Genomic DNA, 26,063 nt, shown 5'->3' on the forward strand with positions numbered 1-26,063 from the left:
AGGGCGCGATCCTGGAGACCCGGGATCGAATCCCACGTCAGGCTCCCGGTGCATGGAGCCTGCTTCTCCCTCTGCCTGTATCTCTGCCTCTCTCTCTCTCTCTGTGACTATCATAAATAAATAAAAATTTAAAAAAAAAAAAAAAAAAAAAAAAAGGAGCAGGGAGCCTGCTTCTCCCTCTGCCCCTCCCATAGCTCATGCTTTCTCTCTCTCAAATAAATAAATAAATAAATATCTTAAAAAAAAAAAAAAAAATGAATTGTCCTCTCTTCTCTATGTGATTTTAGTTAAATGGATGTTAGACTATAAGATGCTGTCTCATAGCTTTTATATGATTCGTTATAAGTTTTTTCTTATTTCCCCCCCAATTTTTTTATCTTTTTTTTCTGATATGAGATTATCTTTTAGGGAGATTTCCTTGATGATAATCATTGTTGCTATTCCTGAAGTATTGCTATTTTTTTTTAAGATTTTATTTATTTATTTATTTATTTATTTATTCATTCATTCATTCATTCATTCATGAGAGACACAGAGAGAGAGAGGGGGAGAGAGAGAGAGAGGCAGAGACACAGGCAGAGGGAGAAGGAGGCTTCATGTAGGGAGCCTGATGTGGGATTCGATCCCGGGTCTCCAGGATCTTGACCTGGACTGAAGGCGGCGTTAAACCGCTGAGCCACCTGGGCTGCTCGAAGTATTGCTATTTTAGAAGGCGAAGCTATCATATAAAGGCATGTACTTTTTTGGGCATGTCTTGAGATCTTTGATTATTAGTAAAATATGTTAATATATTTTGTACCAACTAAAAAGCAGTCTGACTAGATTTAAGGATGATGAGATATGGCCCAAGATTATGGCTACTGTTGTGAAGATAGAATATAATGTAATAATTTCAGTGACTTGGCAACTAAAGTATGTTTTAATTTTATGTCTTATTTTTCTGTGTTAATCACTTGAAATTTACTGGTTTTCATTCTGAATTATTCCTTCAGTTATTATAGTAGAATATATTTAATTTGGAATTAAAAATTAATACTACGTATTATCAAGTGGCTAGACCCAGATATGTTTAGTCTCCTAGGACTATGTAAAATTAACTAGACATAAAGTAAAGTACAAGTAAGTAATCAATTTTAGTATTTTGGGTTTTTGTGGTCTATTAATTGAGAAGGTGTTTTGGAAGTATAGATGAGATGCCTTTATTTTAAAGGAGGTTTTTTTTTTTAATGCATGTAAGCTTTGAGATCACTAAAAACTAATAAACCAACCAATATAAATGAAACTTTGAAAGTGTGGGAAAGTTTTTTGAATATATACATATGTTTCAAGTGATCAGAAGTGATAAATGAGATCTCTCTAGTTTTGAAAAAATATGATAGATGAATAAAGGAATGTTATCTCAAAAGGAAAGTAAGATATACTTCTAATTTTTTTCATTTACACTAATTGAGGATTGTCAGATTTACTAAAGAATCTTAGTGATATGTGTGATTCAAGAACCTAATATTTAATTATAAAAAAAGCCCTTCTTTTTGAAATCTGAAGCTTAATGGTATTAGTATAAAAAAAGATAGTAGGGGGAACTGGTTCATTGTAAGCATTTTTTATGTGAGCTCCGCTTTACCTAGTAAGATTCCTTGTCATGATACGTTATACTTTTTCACAGAAAGGAAAAATGTTTTGTTTGACCCATGTTTCAGTAGCTGGCAGATTTTGAAATGGGGACATCTCCAAGTTGATATTGGACACTAGCCACATAAAAGGACAAGGAGCCAAATGCATGAAACATTTGCTTTTTTGGCAGAAAACCCCAGTATATGCTTCAATATTCTTTTAAAAAATTGAAGTAAACCTGATCATGGGCAGTTTCTTGTTTAGTGTGTTAAATTCCCACCACAGCCCCAGCATGTAACTTGAGAACAGAGGGTCAAGCTTTTGTTGACAACTATGACACTTTCTGGCTCTACTTCTGCAGTTGTAGAATCAGAACAGGGAATTGTTTTTCCTCTGATAAAAAGGAAGACTCTGAATTCCTTAAATGCAATTGGAACCCTGATCCTACACGTACATGAACACACAGAGAAGTATATATGCATAGTGTTCTTTTTATCCTGATATGTTTTATCTCAGTAATTACTCTTTGATACATTGCAGTGCTTTGGTAAATATTTATTGAAGAAAAGGAATTATTTTTTTGTATATAGTCTTACACAGATGACAAATCTTTACATGTAGATTGTAGACTTTCAAATCCATTCTCTGTCCATTTCCATTGTTAATACTTTAATTGAGGTCTCATTATATTAGCGTGGCCCATCATAATAGTCTTTCAGCTTGTCTCTGAATTCACTTCTTTTCAAATTCAGCCCGTATAAAGTCACTGGAGTGATCTTTCTAAAACCCAGATTTTGTCCAAATGAGGACATATTGACAGTGGTACAGGAGAAAGTAGGTGAAAAACTGCAAATAACCTAAGTGTTAAAAAATGAAGAGTAGTTCCATCTATATGTTACATATGGTCTGCCGTATAGTCCTCAAAAATCTAAGAAAGAATATAAAGGGGAAATGTTCCCTTGTGTGGCTAAGTGAAGAAAATAGGCTTCAAAATGGTCCGTATAATATGATCCTTCTGTTTAAAAGTGTATATAATATAAACAGAGAAATAATAAAACAATATGAATATGGTAGATTTGAGTAATCTTTTTCTTTCTGTGCTTTTTCATATCTTACAAAAGCATATATTACTTTATAAATAAGGGGGAAATTAATAAACCAAAACATACGACCTATTCATATTATTCTTTTTTTTTTTAATTTATTTATGATAGTCACAGAGAGAGAGAGAGACAGACAGAGACATAGGCAGAGGGAGAAGCAGGCTCCATGCACCGGGAGCCCGATGTGGGATTTGATCCCGGGTCTCCAGGATCGCGCCCTGGGCCAAAGGCAGGCGCCAAACCGCTGCGCCACCCAGGGATCCCATATTATTCTCTTTTGAAGCCATCATTAGCTTTCTGTATTTTACAGAGGTATTCCCAAAAAGTAGTCCATGGATATGACTGTATTAGAATCACCTGGGGATATTCAGATTCCTGAGGTCTATCCCAGACGTGAAACAAAAACCTCTGTGGTTGTCTAGGAATATGTACTTCTGGCAGATGCCACCTTTAAGTTCTGAAACTGGCCTACAGTATAGAATAAAACACTAGATGACTTTTCTATGATCTGATACCTGAATGCCTTCCCAGCCTCATTTCTTCCCCAGGCACTTTGCTCGTTAGTCTGAACTGCTTGCTCTTCCTCAGAGGTATATCTCATGGTTCTGTATTTACTTAAAGCTTAAGGAAAGCCAAGAACCTGGCTGTTGTAGGTATGGAGCACTGGTGATAGTGTTGCTCCTCATTAAAGGTTTGATGAATGAATGAATGCCACTCCTCTGGATTAAATGACAATGTCCATTCAGTGAATTCTTCCTATTTTGAAATGTCCTGAGACATCACCTCCGTTGTGAAACGCTCCTGACTTTCCTCAAAGTTAATTAATCCTTTGTGCCACCATTGTATTTTGTGCCTCTCTTAAAGCTGTTATCACACTGACATGCAAGTAGTTGTTTTTGACTTATCTGACTTCCCTATTAGAGTGTGAGTTTTGTGAGGACAGGTGAGTATGTTTGCCAGTCTTTGTGTCCTCAGTGCTTGGTTGGTGCCTAGATATGCAGTAAAAATTAGTAGGAAAAAACTTATGACAGAAGGACAATCTTGTATGACTCCACTTGTATGAGGTATCTGGAATAGTTAAATTCATAGAGAAAGAAAGTAAATTAGTGATTACTAGGGGCTGGGGAAAGGGGATATGGGGATTTATTATTAAGTGGGTGCAGAGTTTCAGTTTGGGGTGATGAAAATATTCTAGAAATGGATAGTGATAATAGTTATACAATAGTGTGAATGCGCTTATAATGGTTATACAACAATGTGAATGTGCTTATTAATATGACTGAATTATATACACTCAGAAAGTTAAAATGGTAAGTTTTATGTATATTGTCTCACAGATACACAAACCACCTCTTAAAGGTAAAGACCTTGGCTATTCACCTAGCTTTGTTCTCTATAGTTCTTAATGTTGTTTTGCTTCACTGTGTCTTCTTTTGACTTGATTTTAAAGATGTTTGAAATTAAGTCAAATGTACAGAGAAAGCACATAGGAAATCCTTTAACAAGTCAGCAGAATTTATAAAGTGGAAAACTTAGCATATTGCTTTCTAAAAATCACATATTTAAAGAAAATATGATATTACAAATAGTAATTAAAATTGAAGTGGCTATCACCTACTACTAACAGGTAGATAGATAGTGGTGAAACAAGCAATATAGAATCATGGAGCTTCATACTTGATATGGTTAAAGGATCTTTTTTTTTTTTTCTTTACTTAGAATTGTCTCCCTACTCAAGTCCAGGATGATTGGCAAGCAATACATTGAGTACCTTGGCAGTATCCTAAGTGATTTTTGCAGATGATCTCATTTGAGCTGCTTACATCTCCATGAAGTAATGATGATTCTGTGTTTTCATAAGGAAATCACATATGCTATTTAATACTATTCACTTGGAGCAGTTGCAAACCTCGTGTGTGTGTATACACACAAGCACGTGCATATGTGTATATTCCTTCTAGTACAGTGATTCTCTGTGATTCAGTTTGCAAAATAATTTTTTTTTAAGAGGGAAAGCAGACAGGGAGAGAGAGAATTCTAAGCAGACTCCAGGCCCAGCACAGAGCCCCATGCAGGGTTCAGTCTCACAACCCTGAGATTAGGATCTGAGCTGAAACTAAGAGTCAGTCACTTAACCAAATATGCCATCCAGGTGCGCCCTAAAGATTTTTAAGTAATCTCTACACCCAACGTGGGGCTCGAATTCACAATCCTGAGTCAAGTCACATGTTCTACCGACTGAGCCATGCACTACACAAAATAATTTCTTTGGGAGCAATTTAAAAGGGAAATTTGGGGACTTTGCACCTAGAGTTTCTGACAGAAAAGGTCTGGAATGCTTCTCTTTTAGATAGTCTTAGAACATAATGAAAGAAATACTATTACAATGAAACATATTTTGGACTGATAAAGATCTATTTTAGAAGCAAATCTCATTTTTGGAATGATTGAAATCTAATAAAAATGGCATATTCTTCTTTTGACTGCATCATTCCTATCAACTCCCTGTTCTTTCTTGTCAATGATTTCCATATCCATACTTCCTACCTACTGCCATTTTCTGTGAAGCTTTGAGAAATCCTGGTGAGTGACTGATAAGATGAAGATTTGTTCATTCTTCGGTTCTTTTTCCTTAATTTTATTGAGGTATGACTTACATGAAACAAAATTGACCAATCTTAAGTATATAAATAGACGAGTTTTGGCAAAGGTAGCAATCCTGTAACTACCATCACCACAATCATGATATATAGAACATTTCTATTACCCTAAAAAGTTTCCTTGTGTCCCTTTCAATCAAATCTCCCTCCCTCCTACCTCCAGCAACCACATCCGCCTTGTCGCTATAATTACTACATCTAATTACAATATACATTATAATTACTATAGTTTTGCCTTTTCCAGAATTTCATGTAAATGGAATCAGAATATGTAGTCATTTGTACCCTCCTCCATATTCTTGCATGTATGAGTAGTATGTTCCTTTATATTGCTAAGGATATAGCAATCCCATTATATGGATATACTATTCACAAGGATCTGGACATTTAGATTGTTTCTGGTTTGAACTGTTACAAATAAAGCTGCTGTGAGCAGTCATGTTACAAGTCTTTGTGTGAATGTATTTTTTCATTTCTCTTACAGATACTTAGGGATGAGATGGCGGGTCATATAGTTTACTTCATGAGAAACCACCAAACTCTTTTCCAAAGTAGCATTTCATTCTGCATTACCTCCAACAGTGTATGAGAGGTCCAATTTCTCCATATTCTTAACATTTGGTTCTGGTTTAGTCTTTTTTAAATTGTATCCTTTCTAGTGGGAATGAAATCCTACCTTACTGTTTTAATTTTCATTTCTAAGGACTAAGGATACTGCACATCTTTTCATGTGCTTATTTGCCACTCACATATCTTCTCTGATAAAATATGTTTAAATCTTTTGCCATAAAAAAAGAGTTGTTTTCCTTCTGCTGAGCACCAGCACCCCCTTAGACTCCCCACCTGCCCCAGATTCCATTACTTGGCCTTACTCTCTTTCCCTTTGTGTTCTTTGGACATCTGGCTTCTTAGACTTAGAACTTTCCCAACTCTCAGCTTAGGCCCAGGCATTTCCTTACTATTCATGTAGAACTATGAATCTCTGTTATCTTACGTGATAATTCTTTATGGTTCCATCCTTTCTACAGTGCTCCTTAAAACCCATGTGGGATAAATTTAATAGTTTCTTGGGCGCTTACTCTTGTGAGCTGACTAGAATAGTTTTTAGGTAATCTCTTACTTTGCTCTTGAGTACTCTCAAGAGTTACAGAACCAATACTATGCTGTCTCCTTTTTTAAACTTAGTCATTTTACCCAGGAGATGCTATCTTAGCTTTTTTGGGTGTATTAACTTCTACATAACACAGATTGGTTGGTTGTCTTTCCCAGCCAAAACAACATGAGCAACAGATTGAGCAGAGGCAGATACGAGAACCCAGCTTTCTCTTAGTAAGCCAGACATTAGAGAGATTTACAAAAATGTAAAACAGTTTCTCTCTTCACACCAATTTTTTTCTTCTGAAAAATAAAATGAAATGCTATTCATGTTAACATGTAATAGTTTTATTGTTTTTAATGAATGAAAATGTTAATATTTTATATATTTCTCAGGTTTAAAGAAATTAAATATGGTAATTATTAACAGATATTACCCAGGTAAAATTCTTCAGGGTCCACCATAACTTTTAAGAGTGAAAAGCAGTCCTGAGACCAAAAGATTTGAGAACTGCTGTAGCCAGTATTTATTAAGGACTTAATACATGCCAAAGTACTTTACATGTTTTAACTCCTTTAATTATCAAAACAGCCTTGTTACTTAGGTACTGCTATTATCTTCAGTTTACTAGTGAGGAAATGAAGGCAGAGAGAGATTAAATAACCTATCCAAGTTCAAATAGTAAATAGAGAAGCTGGGATTCAAACTTAGTCTCATCCTTTTCAAAACTTCAACCTCTAACATTCTCCTTTCCAGTATATAGTTAATAATGAATTCCTGTTATTTCTTTGAAATATTCTCACTTCTCTCTTCTTTTCTTACCATTGCATACTAATCCTGGTCCTTTCTTAGAGTCAGCAGCTTCTACCTAGGTTACTTGTCTGCCATTGTCAGATTTGTAGCCAGATGTACGGCTTTTATCATTTCTTTCCTCTTCTCTATAATCTGTTACAGCTTGCTCTTATGCACTACTTTAAGCCCATACTTTCCTCTTTTTTTTTTTTTTTTTGTAATTTTATATAGCACTTATCCTCCCATCTTGAGGACTCCTATTACACATGAGTCTGTTTCAAGTTGTTGCATAGGTTACTAATGTTTTGATCTTTTTTTTTTTCAGGCTTATTTTGTGCCTCATTTGGGGTAATTTCTATTGCTGCTTTTAAGTTTTTAATCTTTAATTCTGGCATTTCTAATGTGCTATTAATTCCATCCATTGTACTTCATCTCAAACATTTTTCATCTCTGGTAAGATGTAAATTTTGATTCACATTCTTTTTATATTGTCCGCATCTCTGCTTAACGTGTCCAAGCATTCCTCCACTTCCTTCAGCGTACGGATTTATAGTCAAAAGAGTTATCTTGGTATCTTTGCTGATCCCAGTACTTACCAGTTCTTGGCTTGTTTCTATTGCTGCTTTTTCTTCTCATTATGGGCCATATTATTCTATTTCCATGCCTGATAATTTTTTATTAGATGTCAGACATTATGAATTTAACCTTATGTTTGGGTTATTTTGTATTTCTAGAAATATTCTTGAGTTTTATTCCAGGACGCTGTTACTTGGAAATCGTTTGACACTTTCAATGCTATTTTTATGCTTGTTCAGGTGAAACAGAGCAGACTTTATATAGGGCTAATTTTGCTCCATTACTGAGGCAATGACCTTGTGATTATCCTGCCTGATGTCCTGTGAAGGATGAGACTTTTTCCTTTCTGGATGAAATACATTATTCCTGCCACTGTCTGACCGCCTGAAATTGTTCCTTCTGCTCCTTTTAGTTCTTTTGCTGCTTTGAGTAGGTTCCTCACAAGCATGCGCTGATACTACTCAGTAAGTCTTCAGGGAGCCCTCCCCGGATCTACTCTACTCTCTCTCTGCAACTGTCTCCTCTCTAGTACTTGACCACGCATGTTCCAGCAAACTTGGACGCATGCTTCCTCAGGTTACTGGTCTCCACTCGGCTTCCTTCTACCTCTGCTCCCTGGAGGCTCCCTCTAAGCAGGTAGCTATTAGAAGAGGGCTCACTTTGTTTCCCCTCTGTCAGGGATTACTCTTCTTACCAGCCATTGTCTAATGTCTGAAAACTTGGGGTTTGTTGTTTTTGTTTCAGGCAGGAGGGTAAATCTGTTCCTTATTACTCCATGTAGACTGGAATCTCCCTGTCTGTTCATTTTTTTAAAAAAAATTTCAGCTCAAATACTAACTCCTCTCCAAAATGTTTCATAATCTATTTTCTAGTCAGGAATTGTTTAACTGCAAAGAACAGAAGCCCTTTCAAAGAAGCTCTAATAAAAAGGAGATTTATTATTATAATAGAGAAATCTCTTAGATCTTCACTGCATGGTACAAACAGGTCTGTCTTCTCTTCCATTCTCTTCTCTGCACACCAGTCTTCTCTGCAGGGTTCTTTCCACCTGCTTTTGACTCTCACTTGCCATGGTATTAACTCTGGCTTTAACTCAACATGACCTTTCAGCTCTAGTCCTTATACTGTGTAATCAGATTACCTATTTATGTAAATGGCCCCAAGGAGCCAGAAAATTAGTATTAATCTTTGGTAAGCAAAGTTCAATAGTGACATGACCATGATTAATATTACAATTAATGTGTTTTAAATGAAAAAAAGTTTTAGAAATAAGTATTTCTCACGCAAAATAACTAGGAAGTTAGTCTCAAATAATATTGAGTAAACATAATGTTTGTACCAAGATAGCTCAGACATTTCGCTTATGTTTTTTGATTAAATAATATGGTTCATCTGTGAACATTTTCAGAGCACATATTATGTACCAGACACTGCCAAAAACAAGAATAATACAAAGGAGCTTATACTCTCATACAGCCCATAGAACCAAATCCAGCCCCACCACCTGTTTTTTTTTTTTTTTAAAGATTTTATTTATTTATTCATAGAGATAGAGAGAGAGAGAGAGAGAGAGAGAGAGAGGCAGAGACACAGGCAGAGGGAGAAGCAGGCTTCATGCAGGGAGCCTGACATGGGACTTGATCCAGGGTCTCCAGGATCACGCCCTGGGCAGCAGGCGGCGCTAAACCGCTGCACCACTGGGGCTGCCCACCACCTGTTTTTGTAAGTAAAGTTTTATTGGATCACAGCCCCTTCCATTTATTTCCATACTACCTGTAGCTGTTTTTGTGCTTTAGAAGGTATAGATATTTGCAGCAGAGACTCTATGGCCCATAAAGCCTAAAAATGTACTATTTGTCCTGTTAGAGAAAAAGTTGGCCAACCTGTGGTATTAGGTGGTTACAAGTATTTTTTAATATCAAAAGTTTGATTTCTTTTTGCAGTGTCAAGACCTTCTTTATCAGGTCTTAGACTTTGACCAGAATGAATATTTAGAAGTTAAAGGGATGCCTGGGTGGCTCAGCGGTTGAACATCTGTCTGCCTTCAGCTCAGGATGTGATCCCAGAGTTCTGGGATGGAGTCCCACTTTGGGTTCCCTCTGGGGAGCCTGCTTCTCCCTATGCCTATGTCTCTGTGTCTCTCATGAATAAATAAATAAGATCTTAAAAAAAAAAAAGTTAAATTATTTTCCTACAGTCCTGACATTAGCCATTTAAAGCTCTTTCCTCCTCTCCCCCATTTTTAAGAAGGTCTTGGCTTCATTCATGAAAACCATAGGATTGTTTTGTCTCTTAATTAATTTCTGGTTGGATTTGGAGTACCTCACATGAGGGCATCTGGGTTTACTGGTGATTCAGAACACATGTGGTATGGTATTTGGCAAGAGGTCAAAGGCCAAGTGTTGCAGCCACCCACATAACAATCTTTTGCAAACGATCAAGTGTTTTCTGTAATTGTAGCAAAACAGATTTTTCTTCTCTCGTACTATATTAAAACAAAAGCAATATGCTTTGAAATGGTTGAAAATTAACTAGTTTTCAAATTAAACACAGAAACTCAGGGAATACCATCTAAGTCTAAACGTGCTTGTGAGGTTAGTAACCAATATGTATAGTTCCTCTTGTGTTCATGGTTATCATTAGTTAAGGTAAAGAAGTCTGACACAGATTTTCATGAAGTCATTCACCCTTCAAGTCTCTGCTACTATAAAAATAGATGTTATTCGTTTTTAATATGTGTCTCTTTAAAATGCCATAGTTACGAATCTCAATTTCAAATGCTAGATTCTCCTCCTGCTCCACAGTAGGAGATTCCCACTGAAAAGAATATAAGAAAAGAGTCCCTTTGATTTTGGGAGTTTTTATAACTAGGTTAACCATTCATCCCAGTTTGCTTGGAATGTTCCTAATTTATACTAGCATAATTATTAATAGTGCCTCTGTTCAGAAAAATCCCAGTTTAGAGGACAAATGGTCACCCTATTTATCTATAATCATGTTGACCATTGAGCAGCTGGATCTGCTTTAAAATTTAGCATTTACCCAGCTTTTACATTTATTCTGATTCTAAATTTCAGAGGACCATTGGTAATTGATGACTGCAAGACAGCACAGTTGTTAAAGTGAAATTTAACTTGTGTGCAGGCTTATCTGATAGTTAAGAACCTAGATTGTGTGTGTGTTTCTAAGGCTCAAAATAATTTGAATCTTTACTGCTAAAAATGAACTTATGGTGTAGTGTTTAGGGACTCCTCAGTCTCTTTTCCAATCTGCTTCTCTAGGCTTTTCTCATTTTTCTTTCTCTTTATCACGAACTCTAGATTTCCATCTCACTTAGACACTTGGATTTTCCTGAATATATCCTACACTTTTTTCTAACATACCTTTCTTATAGTATTCCTTCTATTTTTTTTTTTTGCACTACCTTTTCCTGTCTATGCCTATTAAATTCTTGCCCATTCTTTAAAGTCCAGTGCAAATATCACTTCTATGAAACCTTTTTTGCCACACCCCTGTTCTAATTAATTTTTCTTTTCTCTAGGTTCCCTAAGCATTTTGTTTCCATCTCTGTTATATATTTGACTTGGTGCCCCAACCCTATTCCCGGCTAGAGTCGAGGCAAGAGACTATATTAAATTCATTTTAAAATCACATTATTGGGGCACCTAGGTGGCTCAGTACATTAAGCCTCTGCCTTCGGCTCAGGTCATGACCTCAGGGTCCTGGGATCTAGCCACATTGGGCTCCCTGCTCAGCGGGGAGTCTGGTTCTCCCTCTGCCCCTGCCCTACCTCCCTGCTTGTGTGCATATTTGCTCTTTCTCAAATAAATAAAGTCTTCTAAAAATATAAATAAAATCACAGTACCTATACAACATCATTTATGTACTAGGTGTTCAGTAAAAATATATGGTTGATTGTTGGCTTATTCTCCTAATTTCTTTAGGACAACTAGGCCAGAAAATATTTTTAAAAGATACTTTCTTTGTAAGCTTTGTAAGGGTAACTCTAGTACTCCAATTTCTAAGTTTATTTACTACTTTTACTTGTCTTTATTTTATCTATATTTTTGTTAACACTTTTTTTCCTTCCGAGAGTATATTCTCATTGACACTTTAACTAGGACCAAAAGTTTCTGTTTTTCCTTCCCTTCCAAGGCAGTTTGCCAGGTTCCATGTCCTTCTTACATTCTTTCTCCATTGCCATCTTATTATCTTCTGCTAATTCTTGAAGATGATGAGATGACCACTTGTCTGACTACTTACATTAGTTCTCTGGATTAATCATTGCCTTCCACAAATTTCCTTTATTTTGGCCACTATATTTTTAAGGAAGAAGTAGGATGAAAAGTATTAAGGAGTTCAGGAAAGTATACCTTACACATTAACCTACTTTGTAAAATTTTTCTAATGGCACAAAGGAAAAATGAGCAGGTGACATTACAGCCCTGGTATTTCTTTTTCTTTCAAGTCTAATATCATTAGACTTGGAGTGTAGCTCTTTAGGCATGTTATCTTGGCTATATCAAAATTTTTTATTTTGTTTGGATGAAAGAAGAAGTTCACAGGAATTTTGAGAACCTAAAACCAAAAGGTGAAGCCAAGTGCTAAACAGCTGTCTTTGCCATAGCTGTTAATCAAACCATCATTTGTCATTGATGTAGTGACTGGCAGTTGGGAAGTTTTGTTATAGAATTCAGTGTTCTGAACACATGTGAAACCTTTCATTTTCTTCACTCCAAATAATAATTAGCATTTTAGTTTACATAAATTATGAGCTAAGGATTGTGACTTGTAAATGAAATATAGGATAAGTCAATTGGTCTCATCTACCTTGTTTGTGTTACAGACTAAGTTCTTGGGTCATCATATATATGATAGATTGATGAAGTCTAAAGTTAATCTGTTCTCTCACATAAGGAAAATTAAATAATAACCCCTAACTTGTGGGAGCATCAAGGTATACTTTATATTTCACCATGTTCTTGTGAGATGGATGTTATTTTGGAATACGTGAGATATCTAAAAACCTATTAGAAGGGAACCTTACAATGGAGGTTACATCAAATATTACAGATCCATAGATTCGTTCATAGCTTTTGACGAAGAGCTCTCAAATTCTCTGTTACTTTCTCTATTACTTCATCTTCGGGAAGTTCAGCTAGATTTGGGCCAACATGCAGGGTGTTTGGGGCAGTAGGAGAGGTAGTGGGACAACCTTGCCTAATGGCAGTCTCACTCTTGGTGTTCTCCTTTTGGCCCTTCAGTTCATAGCAGTGAGTTAAGGTCACCTTGAATGGTACTACCATAAACTTTTATCATGAGGGGTAAGTAGTAGCATTTCACAGTACAGAAAAATTACTGTCCTTAGATCAGAATTAGTAAGTTAATTGTGGTTTGAGAAGGAGCTTAAAGATTATGGGTTGAAGAAAAACTGTCTTTTTTGTTATGTTTTAAAGAGAGAGAGATTGATAGGTTTTCTAAATAGGGAATTAGATGATTTGACAGACTTGAGAGACTCAAAAGGCTAAAAATTGCCTAGAAATGCTAAAATTAGGCGAGTACTCCTCTTGGTAGTTTATAGGTTTAAACTGAAGAAGTTAATGAATGTATAAATTACTTTCATTGAAAACTGATTATAAGGTAAATGTTTAAGAGATCTTTAAGAAATGTCAAGTAAATTTGAAATCAGCATTGGTAGAAGGATTAGGAAGGAGTATGGATTATGGAAGAAATGCCAGTGTTAACTGTTATTCTTAAAGGTCTGATACTAAAAATATTTGCATTTTATTCAATAACCTTTTAATTTTGGATATTTAAAAAAATAATGATTTTGGATATTTTTCATTTCCTGTTAAGAACTCATTGGAGGGGTGCCTGGGTGGCTCAGTCAGTTAGGTGTCTGCCTTCAGCTCAGGTCATGATCCTAGTGTCCTGGGATCGAGCCCCATATAGTACTCTGTTCAAGTAAGGAAACTGCTTCTCCCACTCCCTCTGCCTGCAACTCCTGCTGCTTGTGCATGCACGCATACTCTCTCTCTGTCAAATAAAATCTTTAAAAAAAAAAAAAAACTCATTGGAAAGTATCACAGTGATAATTTTGAAAAATATCACATCTGTGATGTGATTACATATAGGTAGTTCCTTATCACTAAATATGATAAAAATATATCCCTGGAGTTTTTGTTATTTTTTAAAGATTTATTTTATTTTATTTTAAAAGATTTTATTTATTCATGAGAGACACAGAGGCAGAGATGCAGGCAGAGGGAGGAGCAGGCTTCATGCAGGGAGCCCAATGTGGGTCTTTTTTTTTTTTTAATTTTTTTTTTTATTTATTTATGATAGTCATCACAGAGAGAGAGAGAGAGAGGCAGAGACATAGGCAGAGGGAGAAGCAGCCTCCATGCACCGGGAGCCCGATGTGGGACTCGATCCCGGGTCTCCAGGATCGCGCTCTGGGCCAAAGGCAGGTACCAAACCGCTGCGCCACCCAGGGATCCCCCCAATGTGGGTCTTGATCCCAGGTCTCCAGGATTACCCCCTAGACTGAAGGTGGCACTAAACCGCTGAGCCACCGGGGCTGCCCTTTAGAGATTTATTTTAGACAGTGTGCTTGTGAGCGGGTTGGGAGGGGGGGGGCGGGGCAGAGGAAAAGGGAAAGGAAAGACTCTCAAGCAGACTCTCTGCTGAGCATGGAGCCCAATGTGGGACTTGATCTCATGACCCTGAGATCATGATCTGAGCCGAAATCAGGAGTTAGATGCTTAACTAACTGAGCCACCCAGGTGCCTTAGTTATTTCTAAAATTTGTTTGAGTGGTACTTTGCTAAAGTGAAGAGAACACCAAACCAAGAATCAAGAGTTTAGAATACTTCTGGTTCTGAGGTCCTTGGAATTCTTATCCAGTTAACTGTGTGACTTGAGGTACTCCTGAATCTTTTATCTCATATATAAATGGGTAAACAAACTGATATCTTCATACAAGGAGTTACTATGGAACAACAAAAAGGAATGAACTACTCATAATGTGGTATCCTGGATGAACATTAAAATAGTGCTGGGTGAAAGAATTGAGACATAAAAGAATATGCAATTTTTATGAAGCGCTAGACAAAACTATTGTGAAAAATCAGAACAGTGATTGCTTCAGAGGAGGTGGGGATTGACTAAAAAGCACAAGGGAATTTTGGAGGTGATGAAAGTGGGAATTGTTCCATAACTCATCAAATTACATACATTTGTCAAAATTAATAAGGTGCAGTTAGTATTTGTGCATTTTATTATCTGGAAATTTTACCACTCCTCTCTTTGCCCACCCCCCTCCCCTGAAAAGAACAAAAAACAAGTATTCCAAGTCATCCTTGTGCAAGGACCATGCTAATCTCTGTATCATTCCAATTTTATTAGATGTACTTTTCTCAGTGGTAGTGGATAGGAGTTCTGAAACTACTTTTTATGTTTTTAAGGATTGTGCAAACAATTAATACAGTAAGGAAAATGGGAACCACGTTTCTTACTGTTTTTTTTTTTTTTTTTTTAATTTTTTAAACAACTTTTATTTTATTTATGATAGTCACACACAGAGAGAGAGAGAGGCAGAGACACAGGCAGAGGGAGAAGCAGGCTCCATGCACCGGGAGCCCGACGTGGGACTCGATCCCGGGTCTCCAGGATCGCGCCCTGGGCCAAAGGCAGGCGCCAAACCGCTGCGCCACCCAGGGATCCCACGTTTCTTACTGTTGAACAAAAGAGAAACATGGACATAGGGACAACTAGAATGTTTCTAGGATATTGGGTTGGAATTGGAGGTATCAAATGAAAAAAGGAATTGGAGGTATGAGTATAGTTTTTATCATATACAGAGAAGGATGGATGGATGGATAGAGAAATAAATGTAGGGTATGTGTATGTATATAAATATATAGATTTCCTAGTATGTGCTCCTGGATTCTAGAAGTAATGATACCCCCATAGCATTGAGGATACTTTGTGTCCAGATCTTGATTTCTAAATAATATTCTCCACTGAAAGTAACCAAGACTCCCTTGGGAAAAGTGCAAGATGAACCTGAACACCTTCTTGTTTCAGAAAATAAAAAAGTGTTCAAGGAATGATGAGAATCAAAAGGATATTGAATTCTGGTTTCTACTCAGACATGAAAGAAATTAGAAGTTGTCACTCTTGTCCTTATGGTAGGAACAAAGTTAAACTAAAAAGCAACAGTTCTTCTTAGATCCATCAGAGAACTGAGATCACAGAGTAAACTAATGCCCCCAAAACTGGAGAGACAGGCAAATACAAAGAATCACAGCTTGCTGGGAGCATAAGCTAATGAAGCCAGGAACTAGTAGGAAAACTTAACTGTAACTGATGACCTGCCAGAAGCTGAGTGTGGATTAGCTTGATAGTTAAACACTCCTGGGGGTCCAGTTTTAGGACAGCTCCCACGCTCTTGTGAGTTTTTCCTCCACAGGCTCCACCAGGTTCTCACTGTTAAGATCGGAAGGCAGGTGGATTTCCTCATGCTTCCCGCAGGAGAGGAATAGTAACCATTTTGAAATAAGCCCACCGCATTCTGTTTTCTCCCTGCTTAAAAGGGAAACTACCAGAGCCTAACCAGCTTGGGGAAACCAACTTTTTCTCTAGCCTTGCTATCTCTCTAAGAGAGGAAAAACTGCTGAGAGGCCCTTTCAAAAGTCACAGCCAGGAATACAGACCCACTAAAAGACTTAGACCTCATCATTGGATTATGGAATAGTTCCCCTCTCCCTACACTTTACCTCTACATCAACAGGGCTTCTGTATAATAATAAAGGATTACAGACAAAGAACTGCAGGGTTTGTACTTTATTTAGGGAGTTTCTAGGGAAACCCAAAGACAAGGACGTTAGAGGAAATTTTAGTTTTGATACCCATAGCTACAGTAAATACAGCCTAACTCCTAGTCAGATACGACAGAGATTTTGGAATTGTCAGACTGGAAATTTAAAATAACTATGATCAATATGCTAAGGGCTCTAATGGAAAAAGTGAACAACATGTAAGAACAGATGGGTAATGTAAGCAGAGAGATTGAAATTCTAAGAAAAAAGTCAGAAGAAAATACTAGCAATCAAAAGCACTGTAACAAGTAAGGAATGCCTTTGATAGAGAATAGAGAAAGGAGCAAAACAAATATTTGAAATGCTAATAGCTAAGAGTTAAAGTCCAAACTACCAATCCAGCAAGCTCAGAGGACACCAAATATGACAAATACCGAATCTATACCTGGTAGTGTAGAAGTGTTGAAAGAAAAAAAAAAATCACCAACCTAGAATTCCATATACATTGAAATGGTCTTTCAAAGTGAAGGAAAAATGAAAACTTTCTCAGACATAAAAATTGCGGGAACTGTCACCAATAAGAGCTGTTACTTGCAAGAAATGTTAAAAGAAGCTTTTCAGAGAAAAGGAGAGTTAGTGAAGGAATAAATGAAGGTGTAAAATAAAACCTTTTGTTTTCTATTCTAAGTGGATATGATAGATAATACACACAATGTATTGGGTGATTATAGCTTATAGTTAAGTGAAATTTGAAGCAATGTTACAAGGGGTAGCAGAGAGAATTTGGAATACTGTTTTAAGTACTACCTGTGAAATGCAATATAATGCTATTTGACAGTGGTTGTAGATTAAATGTATACAGCAAACTCTAAAGCAACCACTAAAAAAGTTCAGTTTTAATATTTTTTTTCAGTTTTAATACTTTAAAATGATGCTCCACTGACTTCTGGTTTGCATTGTTTTTGATATGTTTGGCAATATGTTTTTGTCCAACATTTCATAATTTTCATGACTTATAACTGCCTTATTCAGGCTCCCCTGTAACCAGTTTTATGCTTAGTAGAGCTAACTGGCCATATCGGTCTGATACTGTTAAGTAACTGAATGTAGTTCTAAGAAAACTTCCATTGGATTCTTGTACAATATTTTTGGATGGGGTGGTTTGAGGGGTGCGAGGAGGCTATGCTGCTTCTACCTTTTGACAGAACAACTATTAAGTGTGTATGGTAGGTCAGTTTTATTAAGTTTATTGTCTGAAAGTTTTATTATCTAAAAACTTTCTTACATTGACAGTTTTTAATCTTTAATTGCTTTATCTGTTTTTGGTAATGATCACTTTAAGTAGAACATTGCTAATTGACAACATATCTTAATGTGATTGAATGTTTAAAATAGTATACTTAGTGCATCATCAAGTGGAAATAGAGACATATAAGTGGTTTTAGAAGCTAATGTTTGTATTTCTCTTAATTTAGTCATAATTTATTTCTGTGATGCAAATCTAATAATTCATTTTAATGAATGCATTGATTTTTTTTAATTTTTATTTATTTATGATAGTTACACAGAGAGAGAGAGAGGCAGAGACATAGGCAGAGGGAGAAGCAGGCTCCATGCACCAGGAGCCTGACATGGGATTCGATCCCGGATCTCCAGGATCGCGCCCTGGGCCAAAGGCGGGCGCCAAACCGCTGCGCCACCCAGGGATCCCGAATGCATTGATTTTAATGGTATATTCAAAATTAGGTCTTTTCATTAGAGACCTCCAGAAAAAAGAAAATCCAGTGAGCATGAATGAGCTAAAAAATTATTTAAGAGCTTTATTCAGATACAGTTTACAGTTTGCCTGTTCATCCATGTTGTATCAGTACTTCATTCCTTTTAATGGCTGAATAAATATCCCATTGTATGGATAGTCCATGTTATATTTATCCATCAGTTAATGGACATTTGGGTTATTACTACCTTTTGGCTGTTATGAAAAAATGTTACTATGAACATTCACGTACAAGTTTTTGTGTGGGTATATATTTTCATTTATCTTGGGCATATAACTAGGAATAGAATTGCTGATCATATGATAACTTCGTGTTTAATCTTTTGAGGAACTACCAGCCTGTTTTCCAAAGCAGCTATACATTTAACATTCTTAACAGCGGTATATGAGGTTTCCAGTTTTTCAACAACACTTGTTATTGCCTCACTTTTTTTTTTTTATTATAGCTGTCTAGTGGATATGAAGTGTATTTCATTGTAGTTTTCATTTGCATTTATCCCATTGATGGCTACTGATATTGAGCCATCTTTTCATGTACTTGCCATTTTTATATCTTCTTGGAGAAATGCCTATTTATTTTACCCATTTTAAAATTAGGTTGTCTTTTTAATATTGAGGTGTAAGAGTTATTCTAGATACAAGTCCTTTATCAAACATGATTCCTAAATAGTTTCTCTTATTCCATGTGTTGTCTTTTTACTTTCTTGTATAGGTAAAATTTTAAAGTCCTTCAGTATTCAACTACCATTAAGTATGATTGAACAGTTTACTAGATTTGCATTAATTTAATTACCTGTAACATTTTACTGATGTGTCTTTGAAAGAAAATTCAGGCATTTACATACAAATTTGACTGGATAGTAACTTTATCTTGATTAGCTATTAATACTGTTTTACATCACTGGAGGTGAATTTTCAGATAGTAATTGGATTATTAATTTTACTTCAACCTTGGATTACTTACCTCTGAATTGAAATACCACAAAGATTAACATGTGTGACTATTCTGGCTGTAAAACATCTGAAACTAAAACAATATTTGTTTTTTTGTTTTTTAAGTAGGCTTCACACCCAGTGTGGGGCTTGAACTCATGAACCTGAAACTGAGCCAGCCAGGTGCCCCAAAGCAGTATTTGTTTTACAGGCCAGAATTTTATTTTTAGCAAAGGTTATAAACACTAGTTATTTTTATGACATTTATGAAAGGTAAACATTTTCTTGGAGATTCTGGCTTGAAAACACAGTTTAGTTGTTTTTGTTTTTGTTTTTGTTTTGTTTTTAAGGCTAGACTTTTTAGAAAAATGTGATGGTATACCATATTGTGTAAGCCAGTAGTAGCAATCACTGTGAAACTCAAAGTAATTACTGGTTTCCTTTCCTTGTTTGTTTGTTTTTTTTAAAGATTTTATTTATTCATGAGAGACACACAGAGGCAGAGGGAGAAGCAGCTCCCCACAGGGAGGGGACCCCGATGCAGGGCTCAATCCCGGAACCCCAGGATCACACCCTGAGCTGAAGGCAGATGCGCAGCCACTGAGCCACCCAGGCGTCCCTTACTGGTTTCCCTTCTATAGTAATAATTGCAAACTAAATTACACATGAATTTTGGACGTGCCATTTCATCACATTCTTAATCTTAGAAACGTTTGTATTTTTTGCTGTTAGTTTACTGTTTAATATGGAAAGTTGATCCTTAATTCATCCCTTCTCATCCCCTTTCAAATAGGAAAAGATAGGAAGACGTTATAAATATCTTTGTTAGCTTTTGAAAAGAAATTATAAAGAGAGAAAAGTAAAGGCAGTCAAATTTTCTACAAGACTAAGATGAAAGCCCTCTTCAAAAGGTAATATCATTATGTTGGTTTTCCAGCAATAAATTCTCAATTCTCTGACATCAGCTGTGGGTTTTCTGTAACTCATTTCAGTTATGGCACTACCTGAAATTAGTGCAGATCCCCATAGGGTAAGGGATCAGTTCTGTAAGATTGCTCCTGCTTCAGATGCCAGCCACAAATGGATACCCAAGCTACCTGCACTTTTGCCTGGCCAATTACAAATTTGGGGATTCTTTCAATCCTCCCCCTACCCTCAGGTTCAGTAATTTACTAGAACAATTTACAGAACTCAGGAAAACACTGTATTTATACAGTATATTATAAAGAAGACAAATGAATAGCCAGGTCAAGACCTACATAGGGTAAGGTTTAGAAAGGTCCTGAGCCTCAGATGTGTCTGAAAAGTGTGTATGCACAACCAGTTAGCTTTCCCAAACCTCATTGTTCCAGAGTTTCTATTGAAGTTTCATCAAAAATGCGTGATTAAATCATTGGCCATTGGTGAACTAAATTTTAAGTCCTTCTCCACTCTCTGGAGGTGAGGTGGCAGGTAGGGCATGGGATTGAAAACTCCACCCTGTAATGATATGATTGATTCCTCTGGCAACCAACTTCTGTTCTGAAGCTGTCTTAAGACCTGATCAAGAGTCACCTCATTAATGTAAATTCAGTTATGATAGAAAGGGGTTTGTATGAGTAACAAAATACTCCTATTGCTCAGGAAATACCAAGGGTTTTAGGAGCTCTCTGCTGGGAATAAGACACAAAGACCAAATATATATATTATGCCACATAGGGATCCCTGGGTGGCGCAGCGGTTTGGCGCCTGCCTTTGGCCCAGGGCGCGATCCTGGAGACCCGGGATCGAATCCCACATCAGGCTCCCGGTGCATGGAGCCTGCTTCTCCCTCCGCCTGTGTCTCTGCCTCTCTCTCTCTCTCTCTGACTATCATAAATAAATAAAAAATTAAAAAAAAATATTATGCCACATATGCTTATCTAGCGTGGATCAAACACCCTCTGTATTTTAGGCTCTCTGCCAAGCATTGAGAATAGGAAGAAGACATGATGCATGTATTCATGGAACTCACACTGTAGGTATGGAGACAGAGACAGTGAGGTTGCATCTTACATGGAAAGTAGATTTGAAGCAAAAGTATGAGATTAAAACCTTTTTTAGAATTAGGCAGTATTTCCCTTGATATCTCTTGAATTGCATGAATTCTTTTTTTTTTTTTTTTGAATTGCATGAATTATACCTCAGTATCTTTCACTAAGCCCAGCAGCTTAATTTTCCTGACTTACAGACCCAGACACTAGTCACTTTTCTTCAGCTGAGCTCTAGTTGAAATAGTTGGCCCATGATCAGGGCCATGGTTTATGAAAACTATGAACTTCATCTTTTAAACAGAAGCACACTCAGTTGCCTCTTTTCAATACAAGATACTTCCACTTTAGATATACCAAGGAATTCAGAGACACTAAGGAATAACAGATTTATATACCCTATCTCATGACGCTAGATAAGTTTATTGACTGGGCACACTAGCACCATTTAATTGTGTTCCCACATTCATTCTCTCTCCACCTGAGTCCCTTGATTCCTTCCTATACAGTGAATAAAATGCTCATATGATGTGATTCCACTGTATATAAACATATGTATAACAAGTGCATAATATATTTATATAAGTGCTCTGAAGACATAAATGAGGAAACAAGTTGTGCACTTACTTTTATAGGTAAAGGAAGGTGTATAAAGTTGAAATAGCAAGGGAGCTAGCTGGTCCCTAAAGAATGAGAAGCAGTTATAGTATTTTCCATCTAAATACTAATCATATGAAGTATTTTTTGAAGAAAATAAAAAATCAGCCCTTTTCCTATTTTTCCTCAGTGAAGGATTCTTCTGGTTATAGAGTATGTTAATTAATTCAAGGAAATATATTGAGCATGTTTAAGACATGACTGAGGCAAAGGATTCCAGTCCTGTGTTTTCTTTGGCTTATATGATGCTTGTATAAGTTCTCTTCATTTTGCGTAGCACCCCAAATTGTACTGGTGAATGTAAAATGGGAAAATTGATCTTTCCCATTGAGTTGAGAGAGATATGGCAAGATAATATGTCCTTTGACTACCTGCCAGTTCTGGGTAGTTGTACATCTGCCATTTGTTATTTGTTTTTTTTCTGTGTCTTTTGCTCTTTTGTTTTATTCTTCCATTATAGTCTTATATGCTAAATAGATATTTTCTAGTATACTACTTTAATTCCATTTTTTTTCCTTCTTCCCTTTCTTCCCTCCCTCCCTCCCTCCCTCTCTTTTTTTCTGTTTTTTAGTTACTTTCTTCATGGTTACTCTGGGTATTACACTTAACATCTTAATTTAAGACATCTTAGTTTGGATTAATCCCGATTTAATTTTCATCCAGGCATATCTCATTGTCCTTCACTTTGCTGTGTTTTGCAGATACTGTCTTTTTTTTTTTTTTTCTTTTCAACAAATTAAAGGTTTGTGGCAGCCCTGCACTAAGCAAGTCTGTCAGCACCATTTTTTCCAACAGCACTTGATCATTTGGTATCTGTGTCACGTTTTGGTAACTTGCATTTTGAACTTTCATTATTGTATTTGCTATGGTGATCTGTGATCAGTGATTATGACTTACTGAAAGCCCAGATGATGGCTAGCATTTTTTAGCAAGGAAATATTTTTTAAGGTGCATATATCATTTTTAAAAATATAATGCTATTGCGCATTTAATAGACTATATTATAGTGTGGAACATAACTTTTGTATGTACCAGGAAACCAAAAAATACATTTGACTCACTTTATTGCAGTATTTGCTTTATTGCAGTGGTCTGAAACAGAACCCACAATATTGCTATGCCTGTATATATAAAACCATTGTTCCATTATAACATCATTTGTGCAAATAACATCATTACACATTATAAGCCCATCAATACAATCTTATAATTATAACTTTTGCATCTGTCTTAAATGAGATAGGAGAAGGAAAGAATTACAAAAATACATGTTTATTATCTTTTGTGTTTACCTAAGTAGTCATCTTTATGGGTATTCTTTACTGCTTAGTGTGGATTTAAGATGTTGTCTGTCTATTATCCTTTTGTTTTAGCCTGGAATGAAATCCCCTTTACTATTTCTTATAGGTCAGGCCTGCTAGTGAAAGATTCTCTCAATTTTCATTTAGCTGGGAATATCTTAATTTCTTCTTTCTTCCTATATCACCCATATCTCCTTTGTTTTTAAAGGGTAGTTTTGCTAGATATCAAATTCTTGCTTAACAGTCTTTTTCTTTCAGGGCACCTGGGTGGCTCAGTTGGTTAAGTGTCTGCCTCGGCTCAGGTCATGATCCCAGGGTCCGGTTCGAGCTCCCTGCTTAGTGGGGAGCCTGCTTCTCCCTCTCCCACTCCCCCTGCTTGTGCATGTGCTCTCTCTTTCTTTTTCTCAAATAAATAAGATCTTTTTTTAAAAAAAAATCTTCTTTCATTACTTGGACTATGTCATCCTACTGGCTTCCATGTTTTTTAATGAGATTTCAGCTCTTAACCTTATTGAGGAAATTTTGTGCATGATGAATTGCTTTTGTCATTTTCAAGATTTTGTCTTTGGCAGTTTGGTTATGATGCATCTTGGCATGGATCTATTTGAGTTTCTCCTACTTGCAATTTTTTTAGCTTAGATACACAGATTGTTTCCATCGAATTTGGGGATTTTTTGCCATTCTGTTTTCAGATATTCATTCCATCTTTCTCTGTCTCCTCTTCTGCTGAAGCTCATGTTATGTATATGTTGACAGAATCCCATAAATCTCTGACACCCTGTTAATTTTTCTTCATTCTTTTTTTTTTTTTTTTTTGTTCCTCAGATTGGAGAATGTCAACTGACCTGTCTTCAAGTTTACTGATTCTTCTACCAGTTCAGATGTGCTCTTTACTTTCTTTAGTAAATTTTTCATTTCATGTTGCTCTTCTAACACCAAAATTTCTTTTTTTAACACCAAAATTTCTATTTCATTCTTTTTTATTTTGTTTTATTTGACAGAGCACAAGCAGGGGGAGTGGCAGGCAGAGAGAGAGGGAGAAGCAGGCTCCCTGATGAGCAAGGAGCCGGTTCCGGGCCTCAGTCCCAGGACCCTGGGATCATGACCTGAGTCGAGGGCAGACACTTTACCAACTGAGCCACACAGGTGCCCCTAATTCTTTTTTTTATAATTTTTGTCTATTCATTTATATCTTCTGTTAGGTAAGACATGATTCTCAAACGTTCCTTTAATTCTTAGACATAATCTTTTCTTTAAAATTTCTTTTTTAATATTTTATTTGAGAGAGTTTAGGCATGGGGAGAGGAACAAAGGGAGAGGGAGAGAGAGAGAATCTCAAGTAGACTCCTCACTGAGTACAGAGCCTGATGCAGGACTCAGTCTTACAACCCTGAGATCCCGACCTGAGCTGGAACCAAGAGTCAGCTGCTTAACTGAGCCACCATGTGCCCTTGTTCTTTGAAATGTTTTTAATAGCTAGTTTAAAGTCTTTGTCTAGGGCAGCCCTGGTGGCACAGCGGTTTAGTGCTGCCTGCAGCCCAGGGTGTGATCCTTGGGACCTGGGATTGAGTCCCATTCAGGCTCCCTGAATGGAGCCTGCTTCTCCCTCTGTCTGTGTCTCTGCCTCTCTCTCTCTGTCTCTATGAATAAATAAATCTTAAAAAAAAAGAAAAAGAAAGTCTTTGTCTAGTAAGATGAATTTCTGAGCTTTCTCAGAGGCAGTTTTATTGACTCCTTTTTTCCCTGTGTATGGGTCATGCTTCTCTCTTTTTTTTTTTTTATATGTCTTATCATTTTTTTTTTGTTGGAAACTAGACATTTTAAATATTTTGATAGTTAAGGAAATCATATTCTTCCCTATCCCCAGGTTTGTTTTTGCTCTGTTGTTGGTGATGTTATTTATTTAGTGCCTTTCTTAGATTAATCCTGTACAGTGTCTATTCTTTGAAGTCCCTACTCATCTAACCTATTGGTTAGTTAATGGTTGGCCAGAGATTCTTTTAAATGCCTTGAGCCAATAGGCATCCTTCCACCTTTTGTTGAGGAGCTCTGTATGTGTGTGTGTGTGTGTGTGTGTGTGTGTGTTAGTGCAAAGCCTCCAGTTCAGCCATCTTGAAAGATTAGGGCCTTTTCAGCTTTTTTGAGCATGCAGACAGCTCCAACATGTGCATACCCTTCTAAATTTCCAGGACTATGTCAAAACCTTGTAAGTTCTCATGGACACGTTAGTCCTCAGTTTTTCCTTTTAAGTTTGTGTTCAGCCTCTTACTAGCTGCAACTGATAAAAACTACCTTAGGCAACTGTGATGTTAAACAGTTGCTGCTAATTGTTTTCCATAAAGATACTGCAGATAGGACTATACCCAGGGAGTAAGCTCTGAGTCTGATCAAATAAAGTCCTGAGAATGGAGCTTTTCAGTGAGCTGCCAGGCAGGTCACATGGTGACAGTTTTCTGTGATTGGGCTTTTGGGGAACTGCAAATCTATTTTGGTCTCTCCATTGCCTGCTTGGCTGGCTGTTTTCACAGCTACTCTGGAGCTCATGGTAGGGTAGGGATAGATAGATGAGATTGGATTACCAGGGCAAGTTAGAACACCATAAAACTTGTTCTTGCTAAGATTCAACTGCTTTTCTTGAATAAACACTCTTTGGATTATCACAAGCCTTTTCGTTTATTTCCAAAATTCTGAAAAAAGTTGATTTCAACAGAATATGCCAGTGT

The 26,063-nt window shown here is 36.6% G+C and overlaps 1 protein-coding gene and 1 pseudogene across 4 annotated transcripts in view; one reads left to right on the forward strand and one right to left on the reverse strand.

Moving 5' to 3' along the window:
• The window catches only part of REV3L (REV3 like, DNA directed polymerase zeta catalytic subunit), a 181,507-nt gene that overhangs the window by 20,064 nt on the left and 135,380 nt on the right, over positions 1–26,063 (forward strand). The window lies entirely within an intron of this gene.
• Positions 15,170–15,266, reverse strand: LOC121475130 (annotated as a pseudogene).

Source organism: Vulpes lagopus, chromosome 1, assembly GCF_018345385.1.
Source record: "Vulpes lagopus strain Blue_001 chromosome 1, ASM1834538v1, whole genome shotgun sequence".
In the NCBI taxonomy this organism is placed as follows: domain Eukaryota; kingdom Metazoa; phylum Chordata; class Mammalia; order Carnivora; family Canidae; genus Vulpes; species Vulpes lagopus.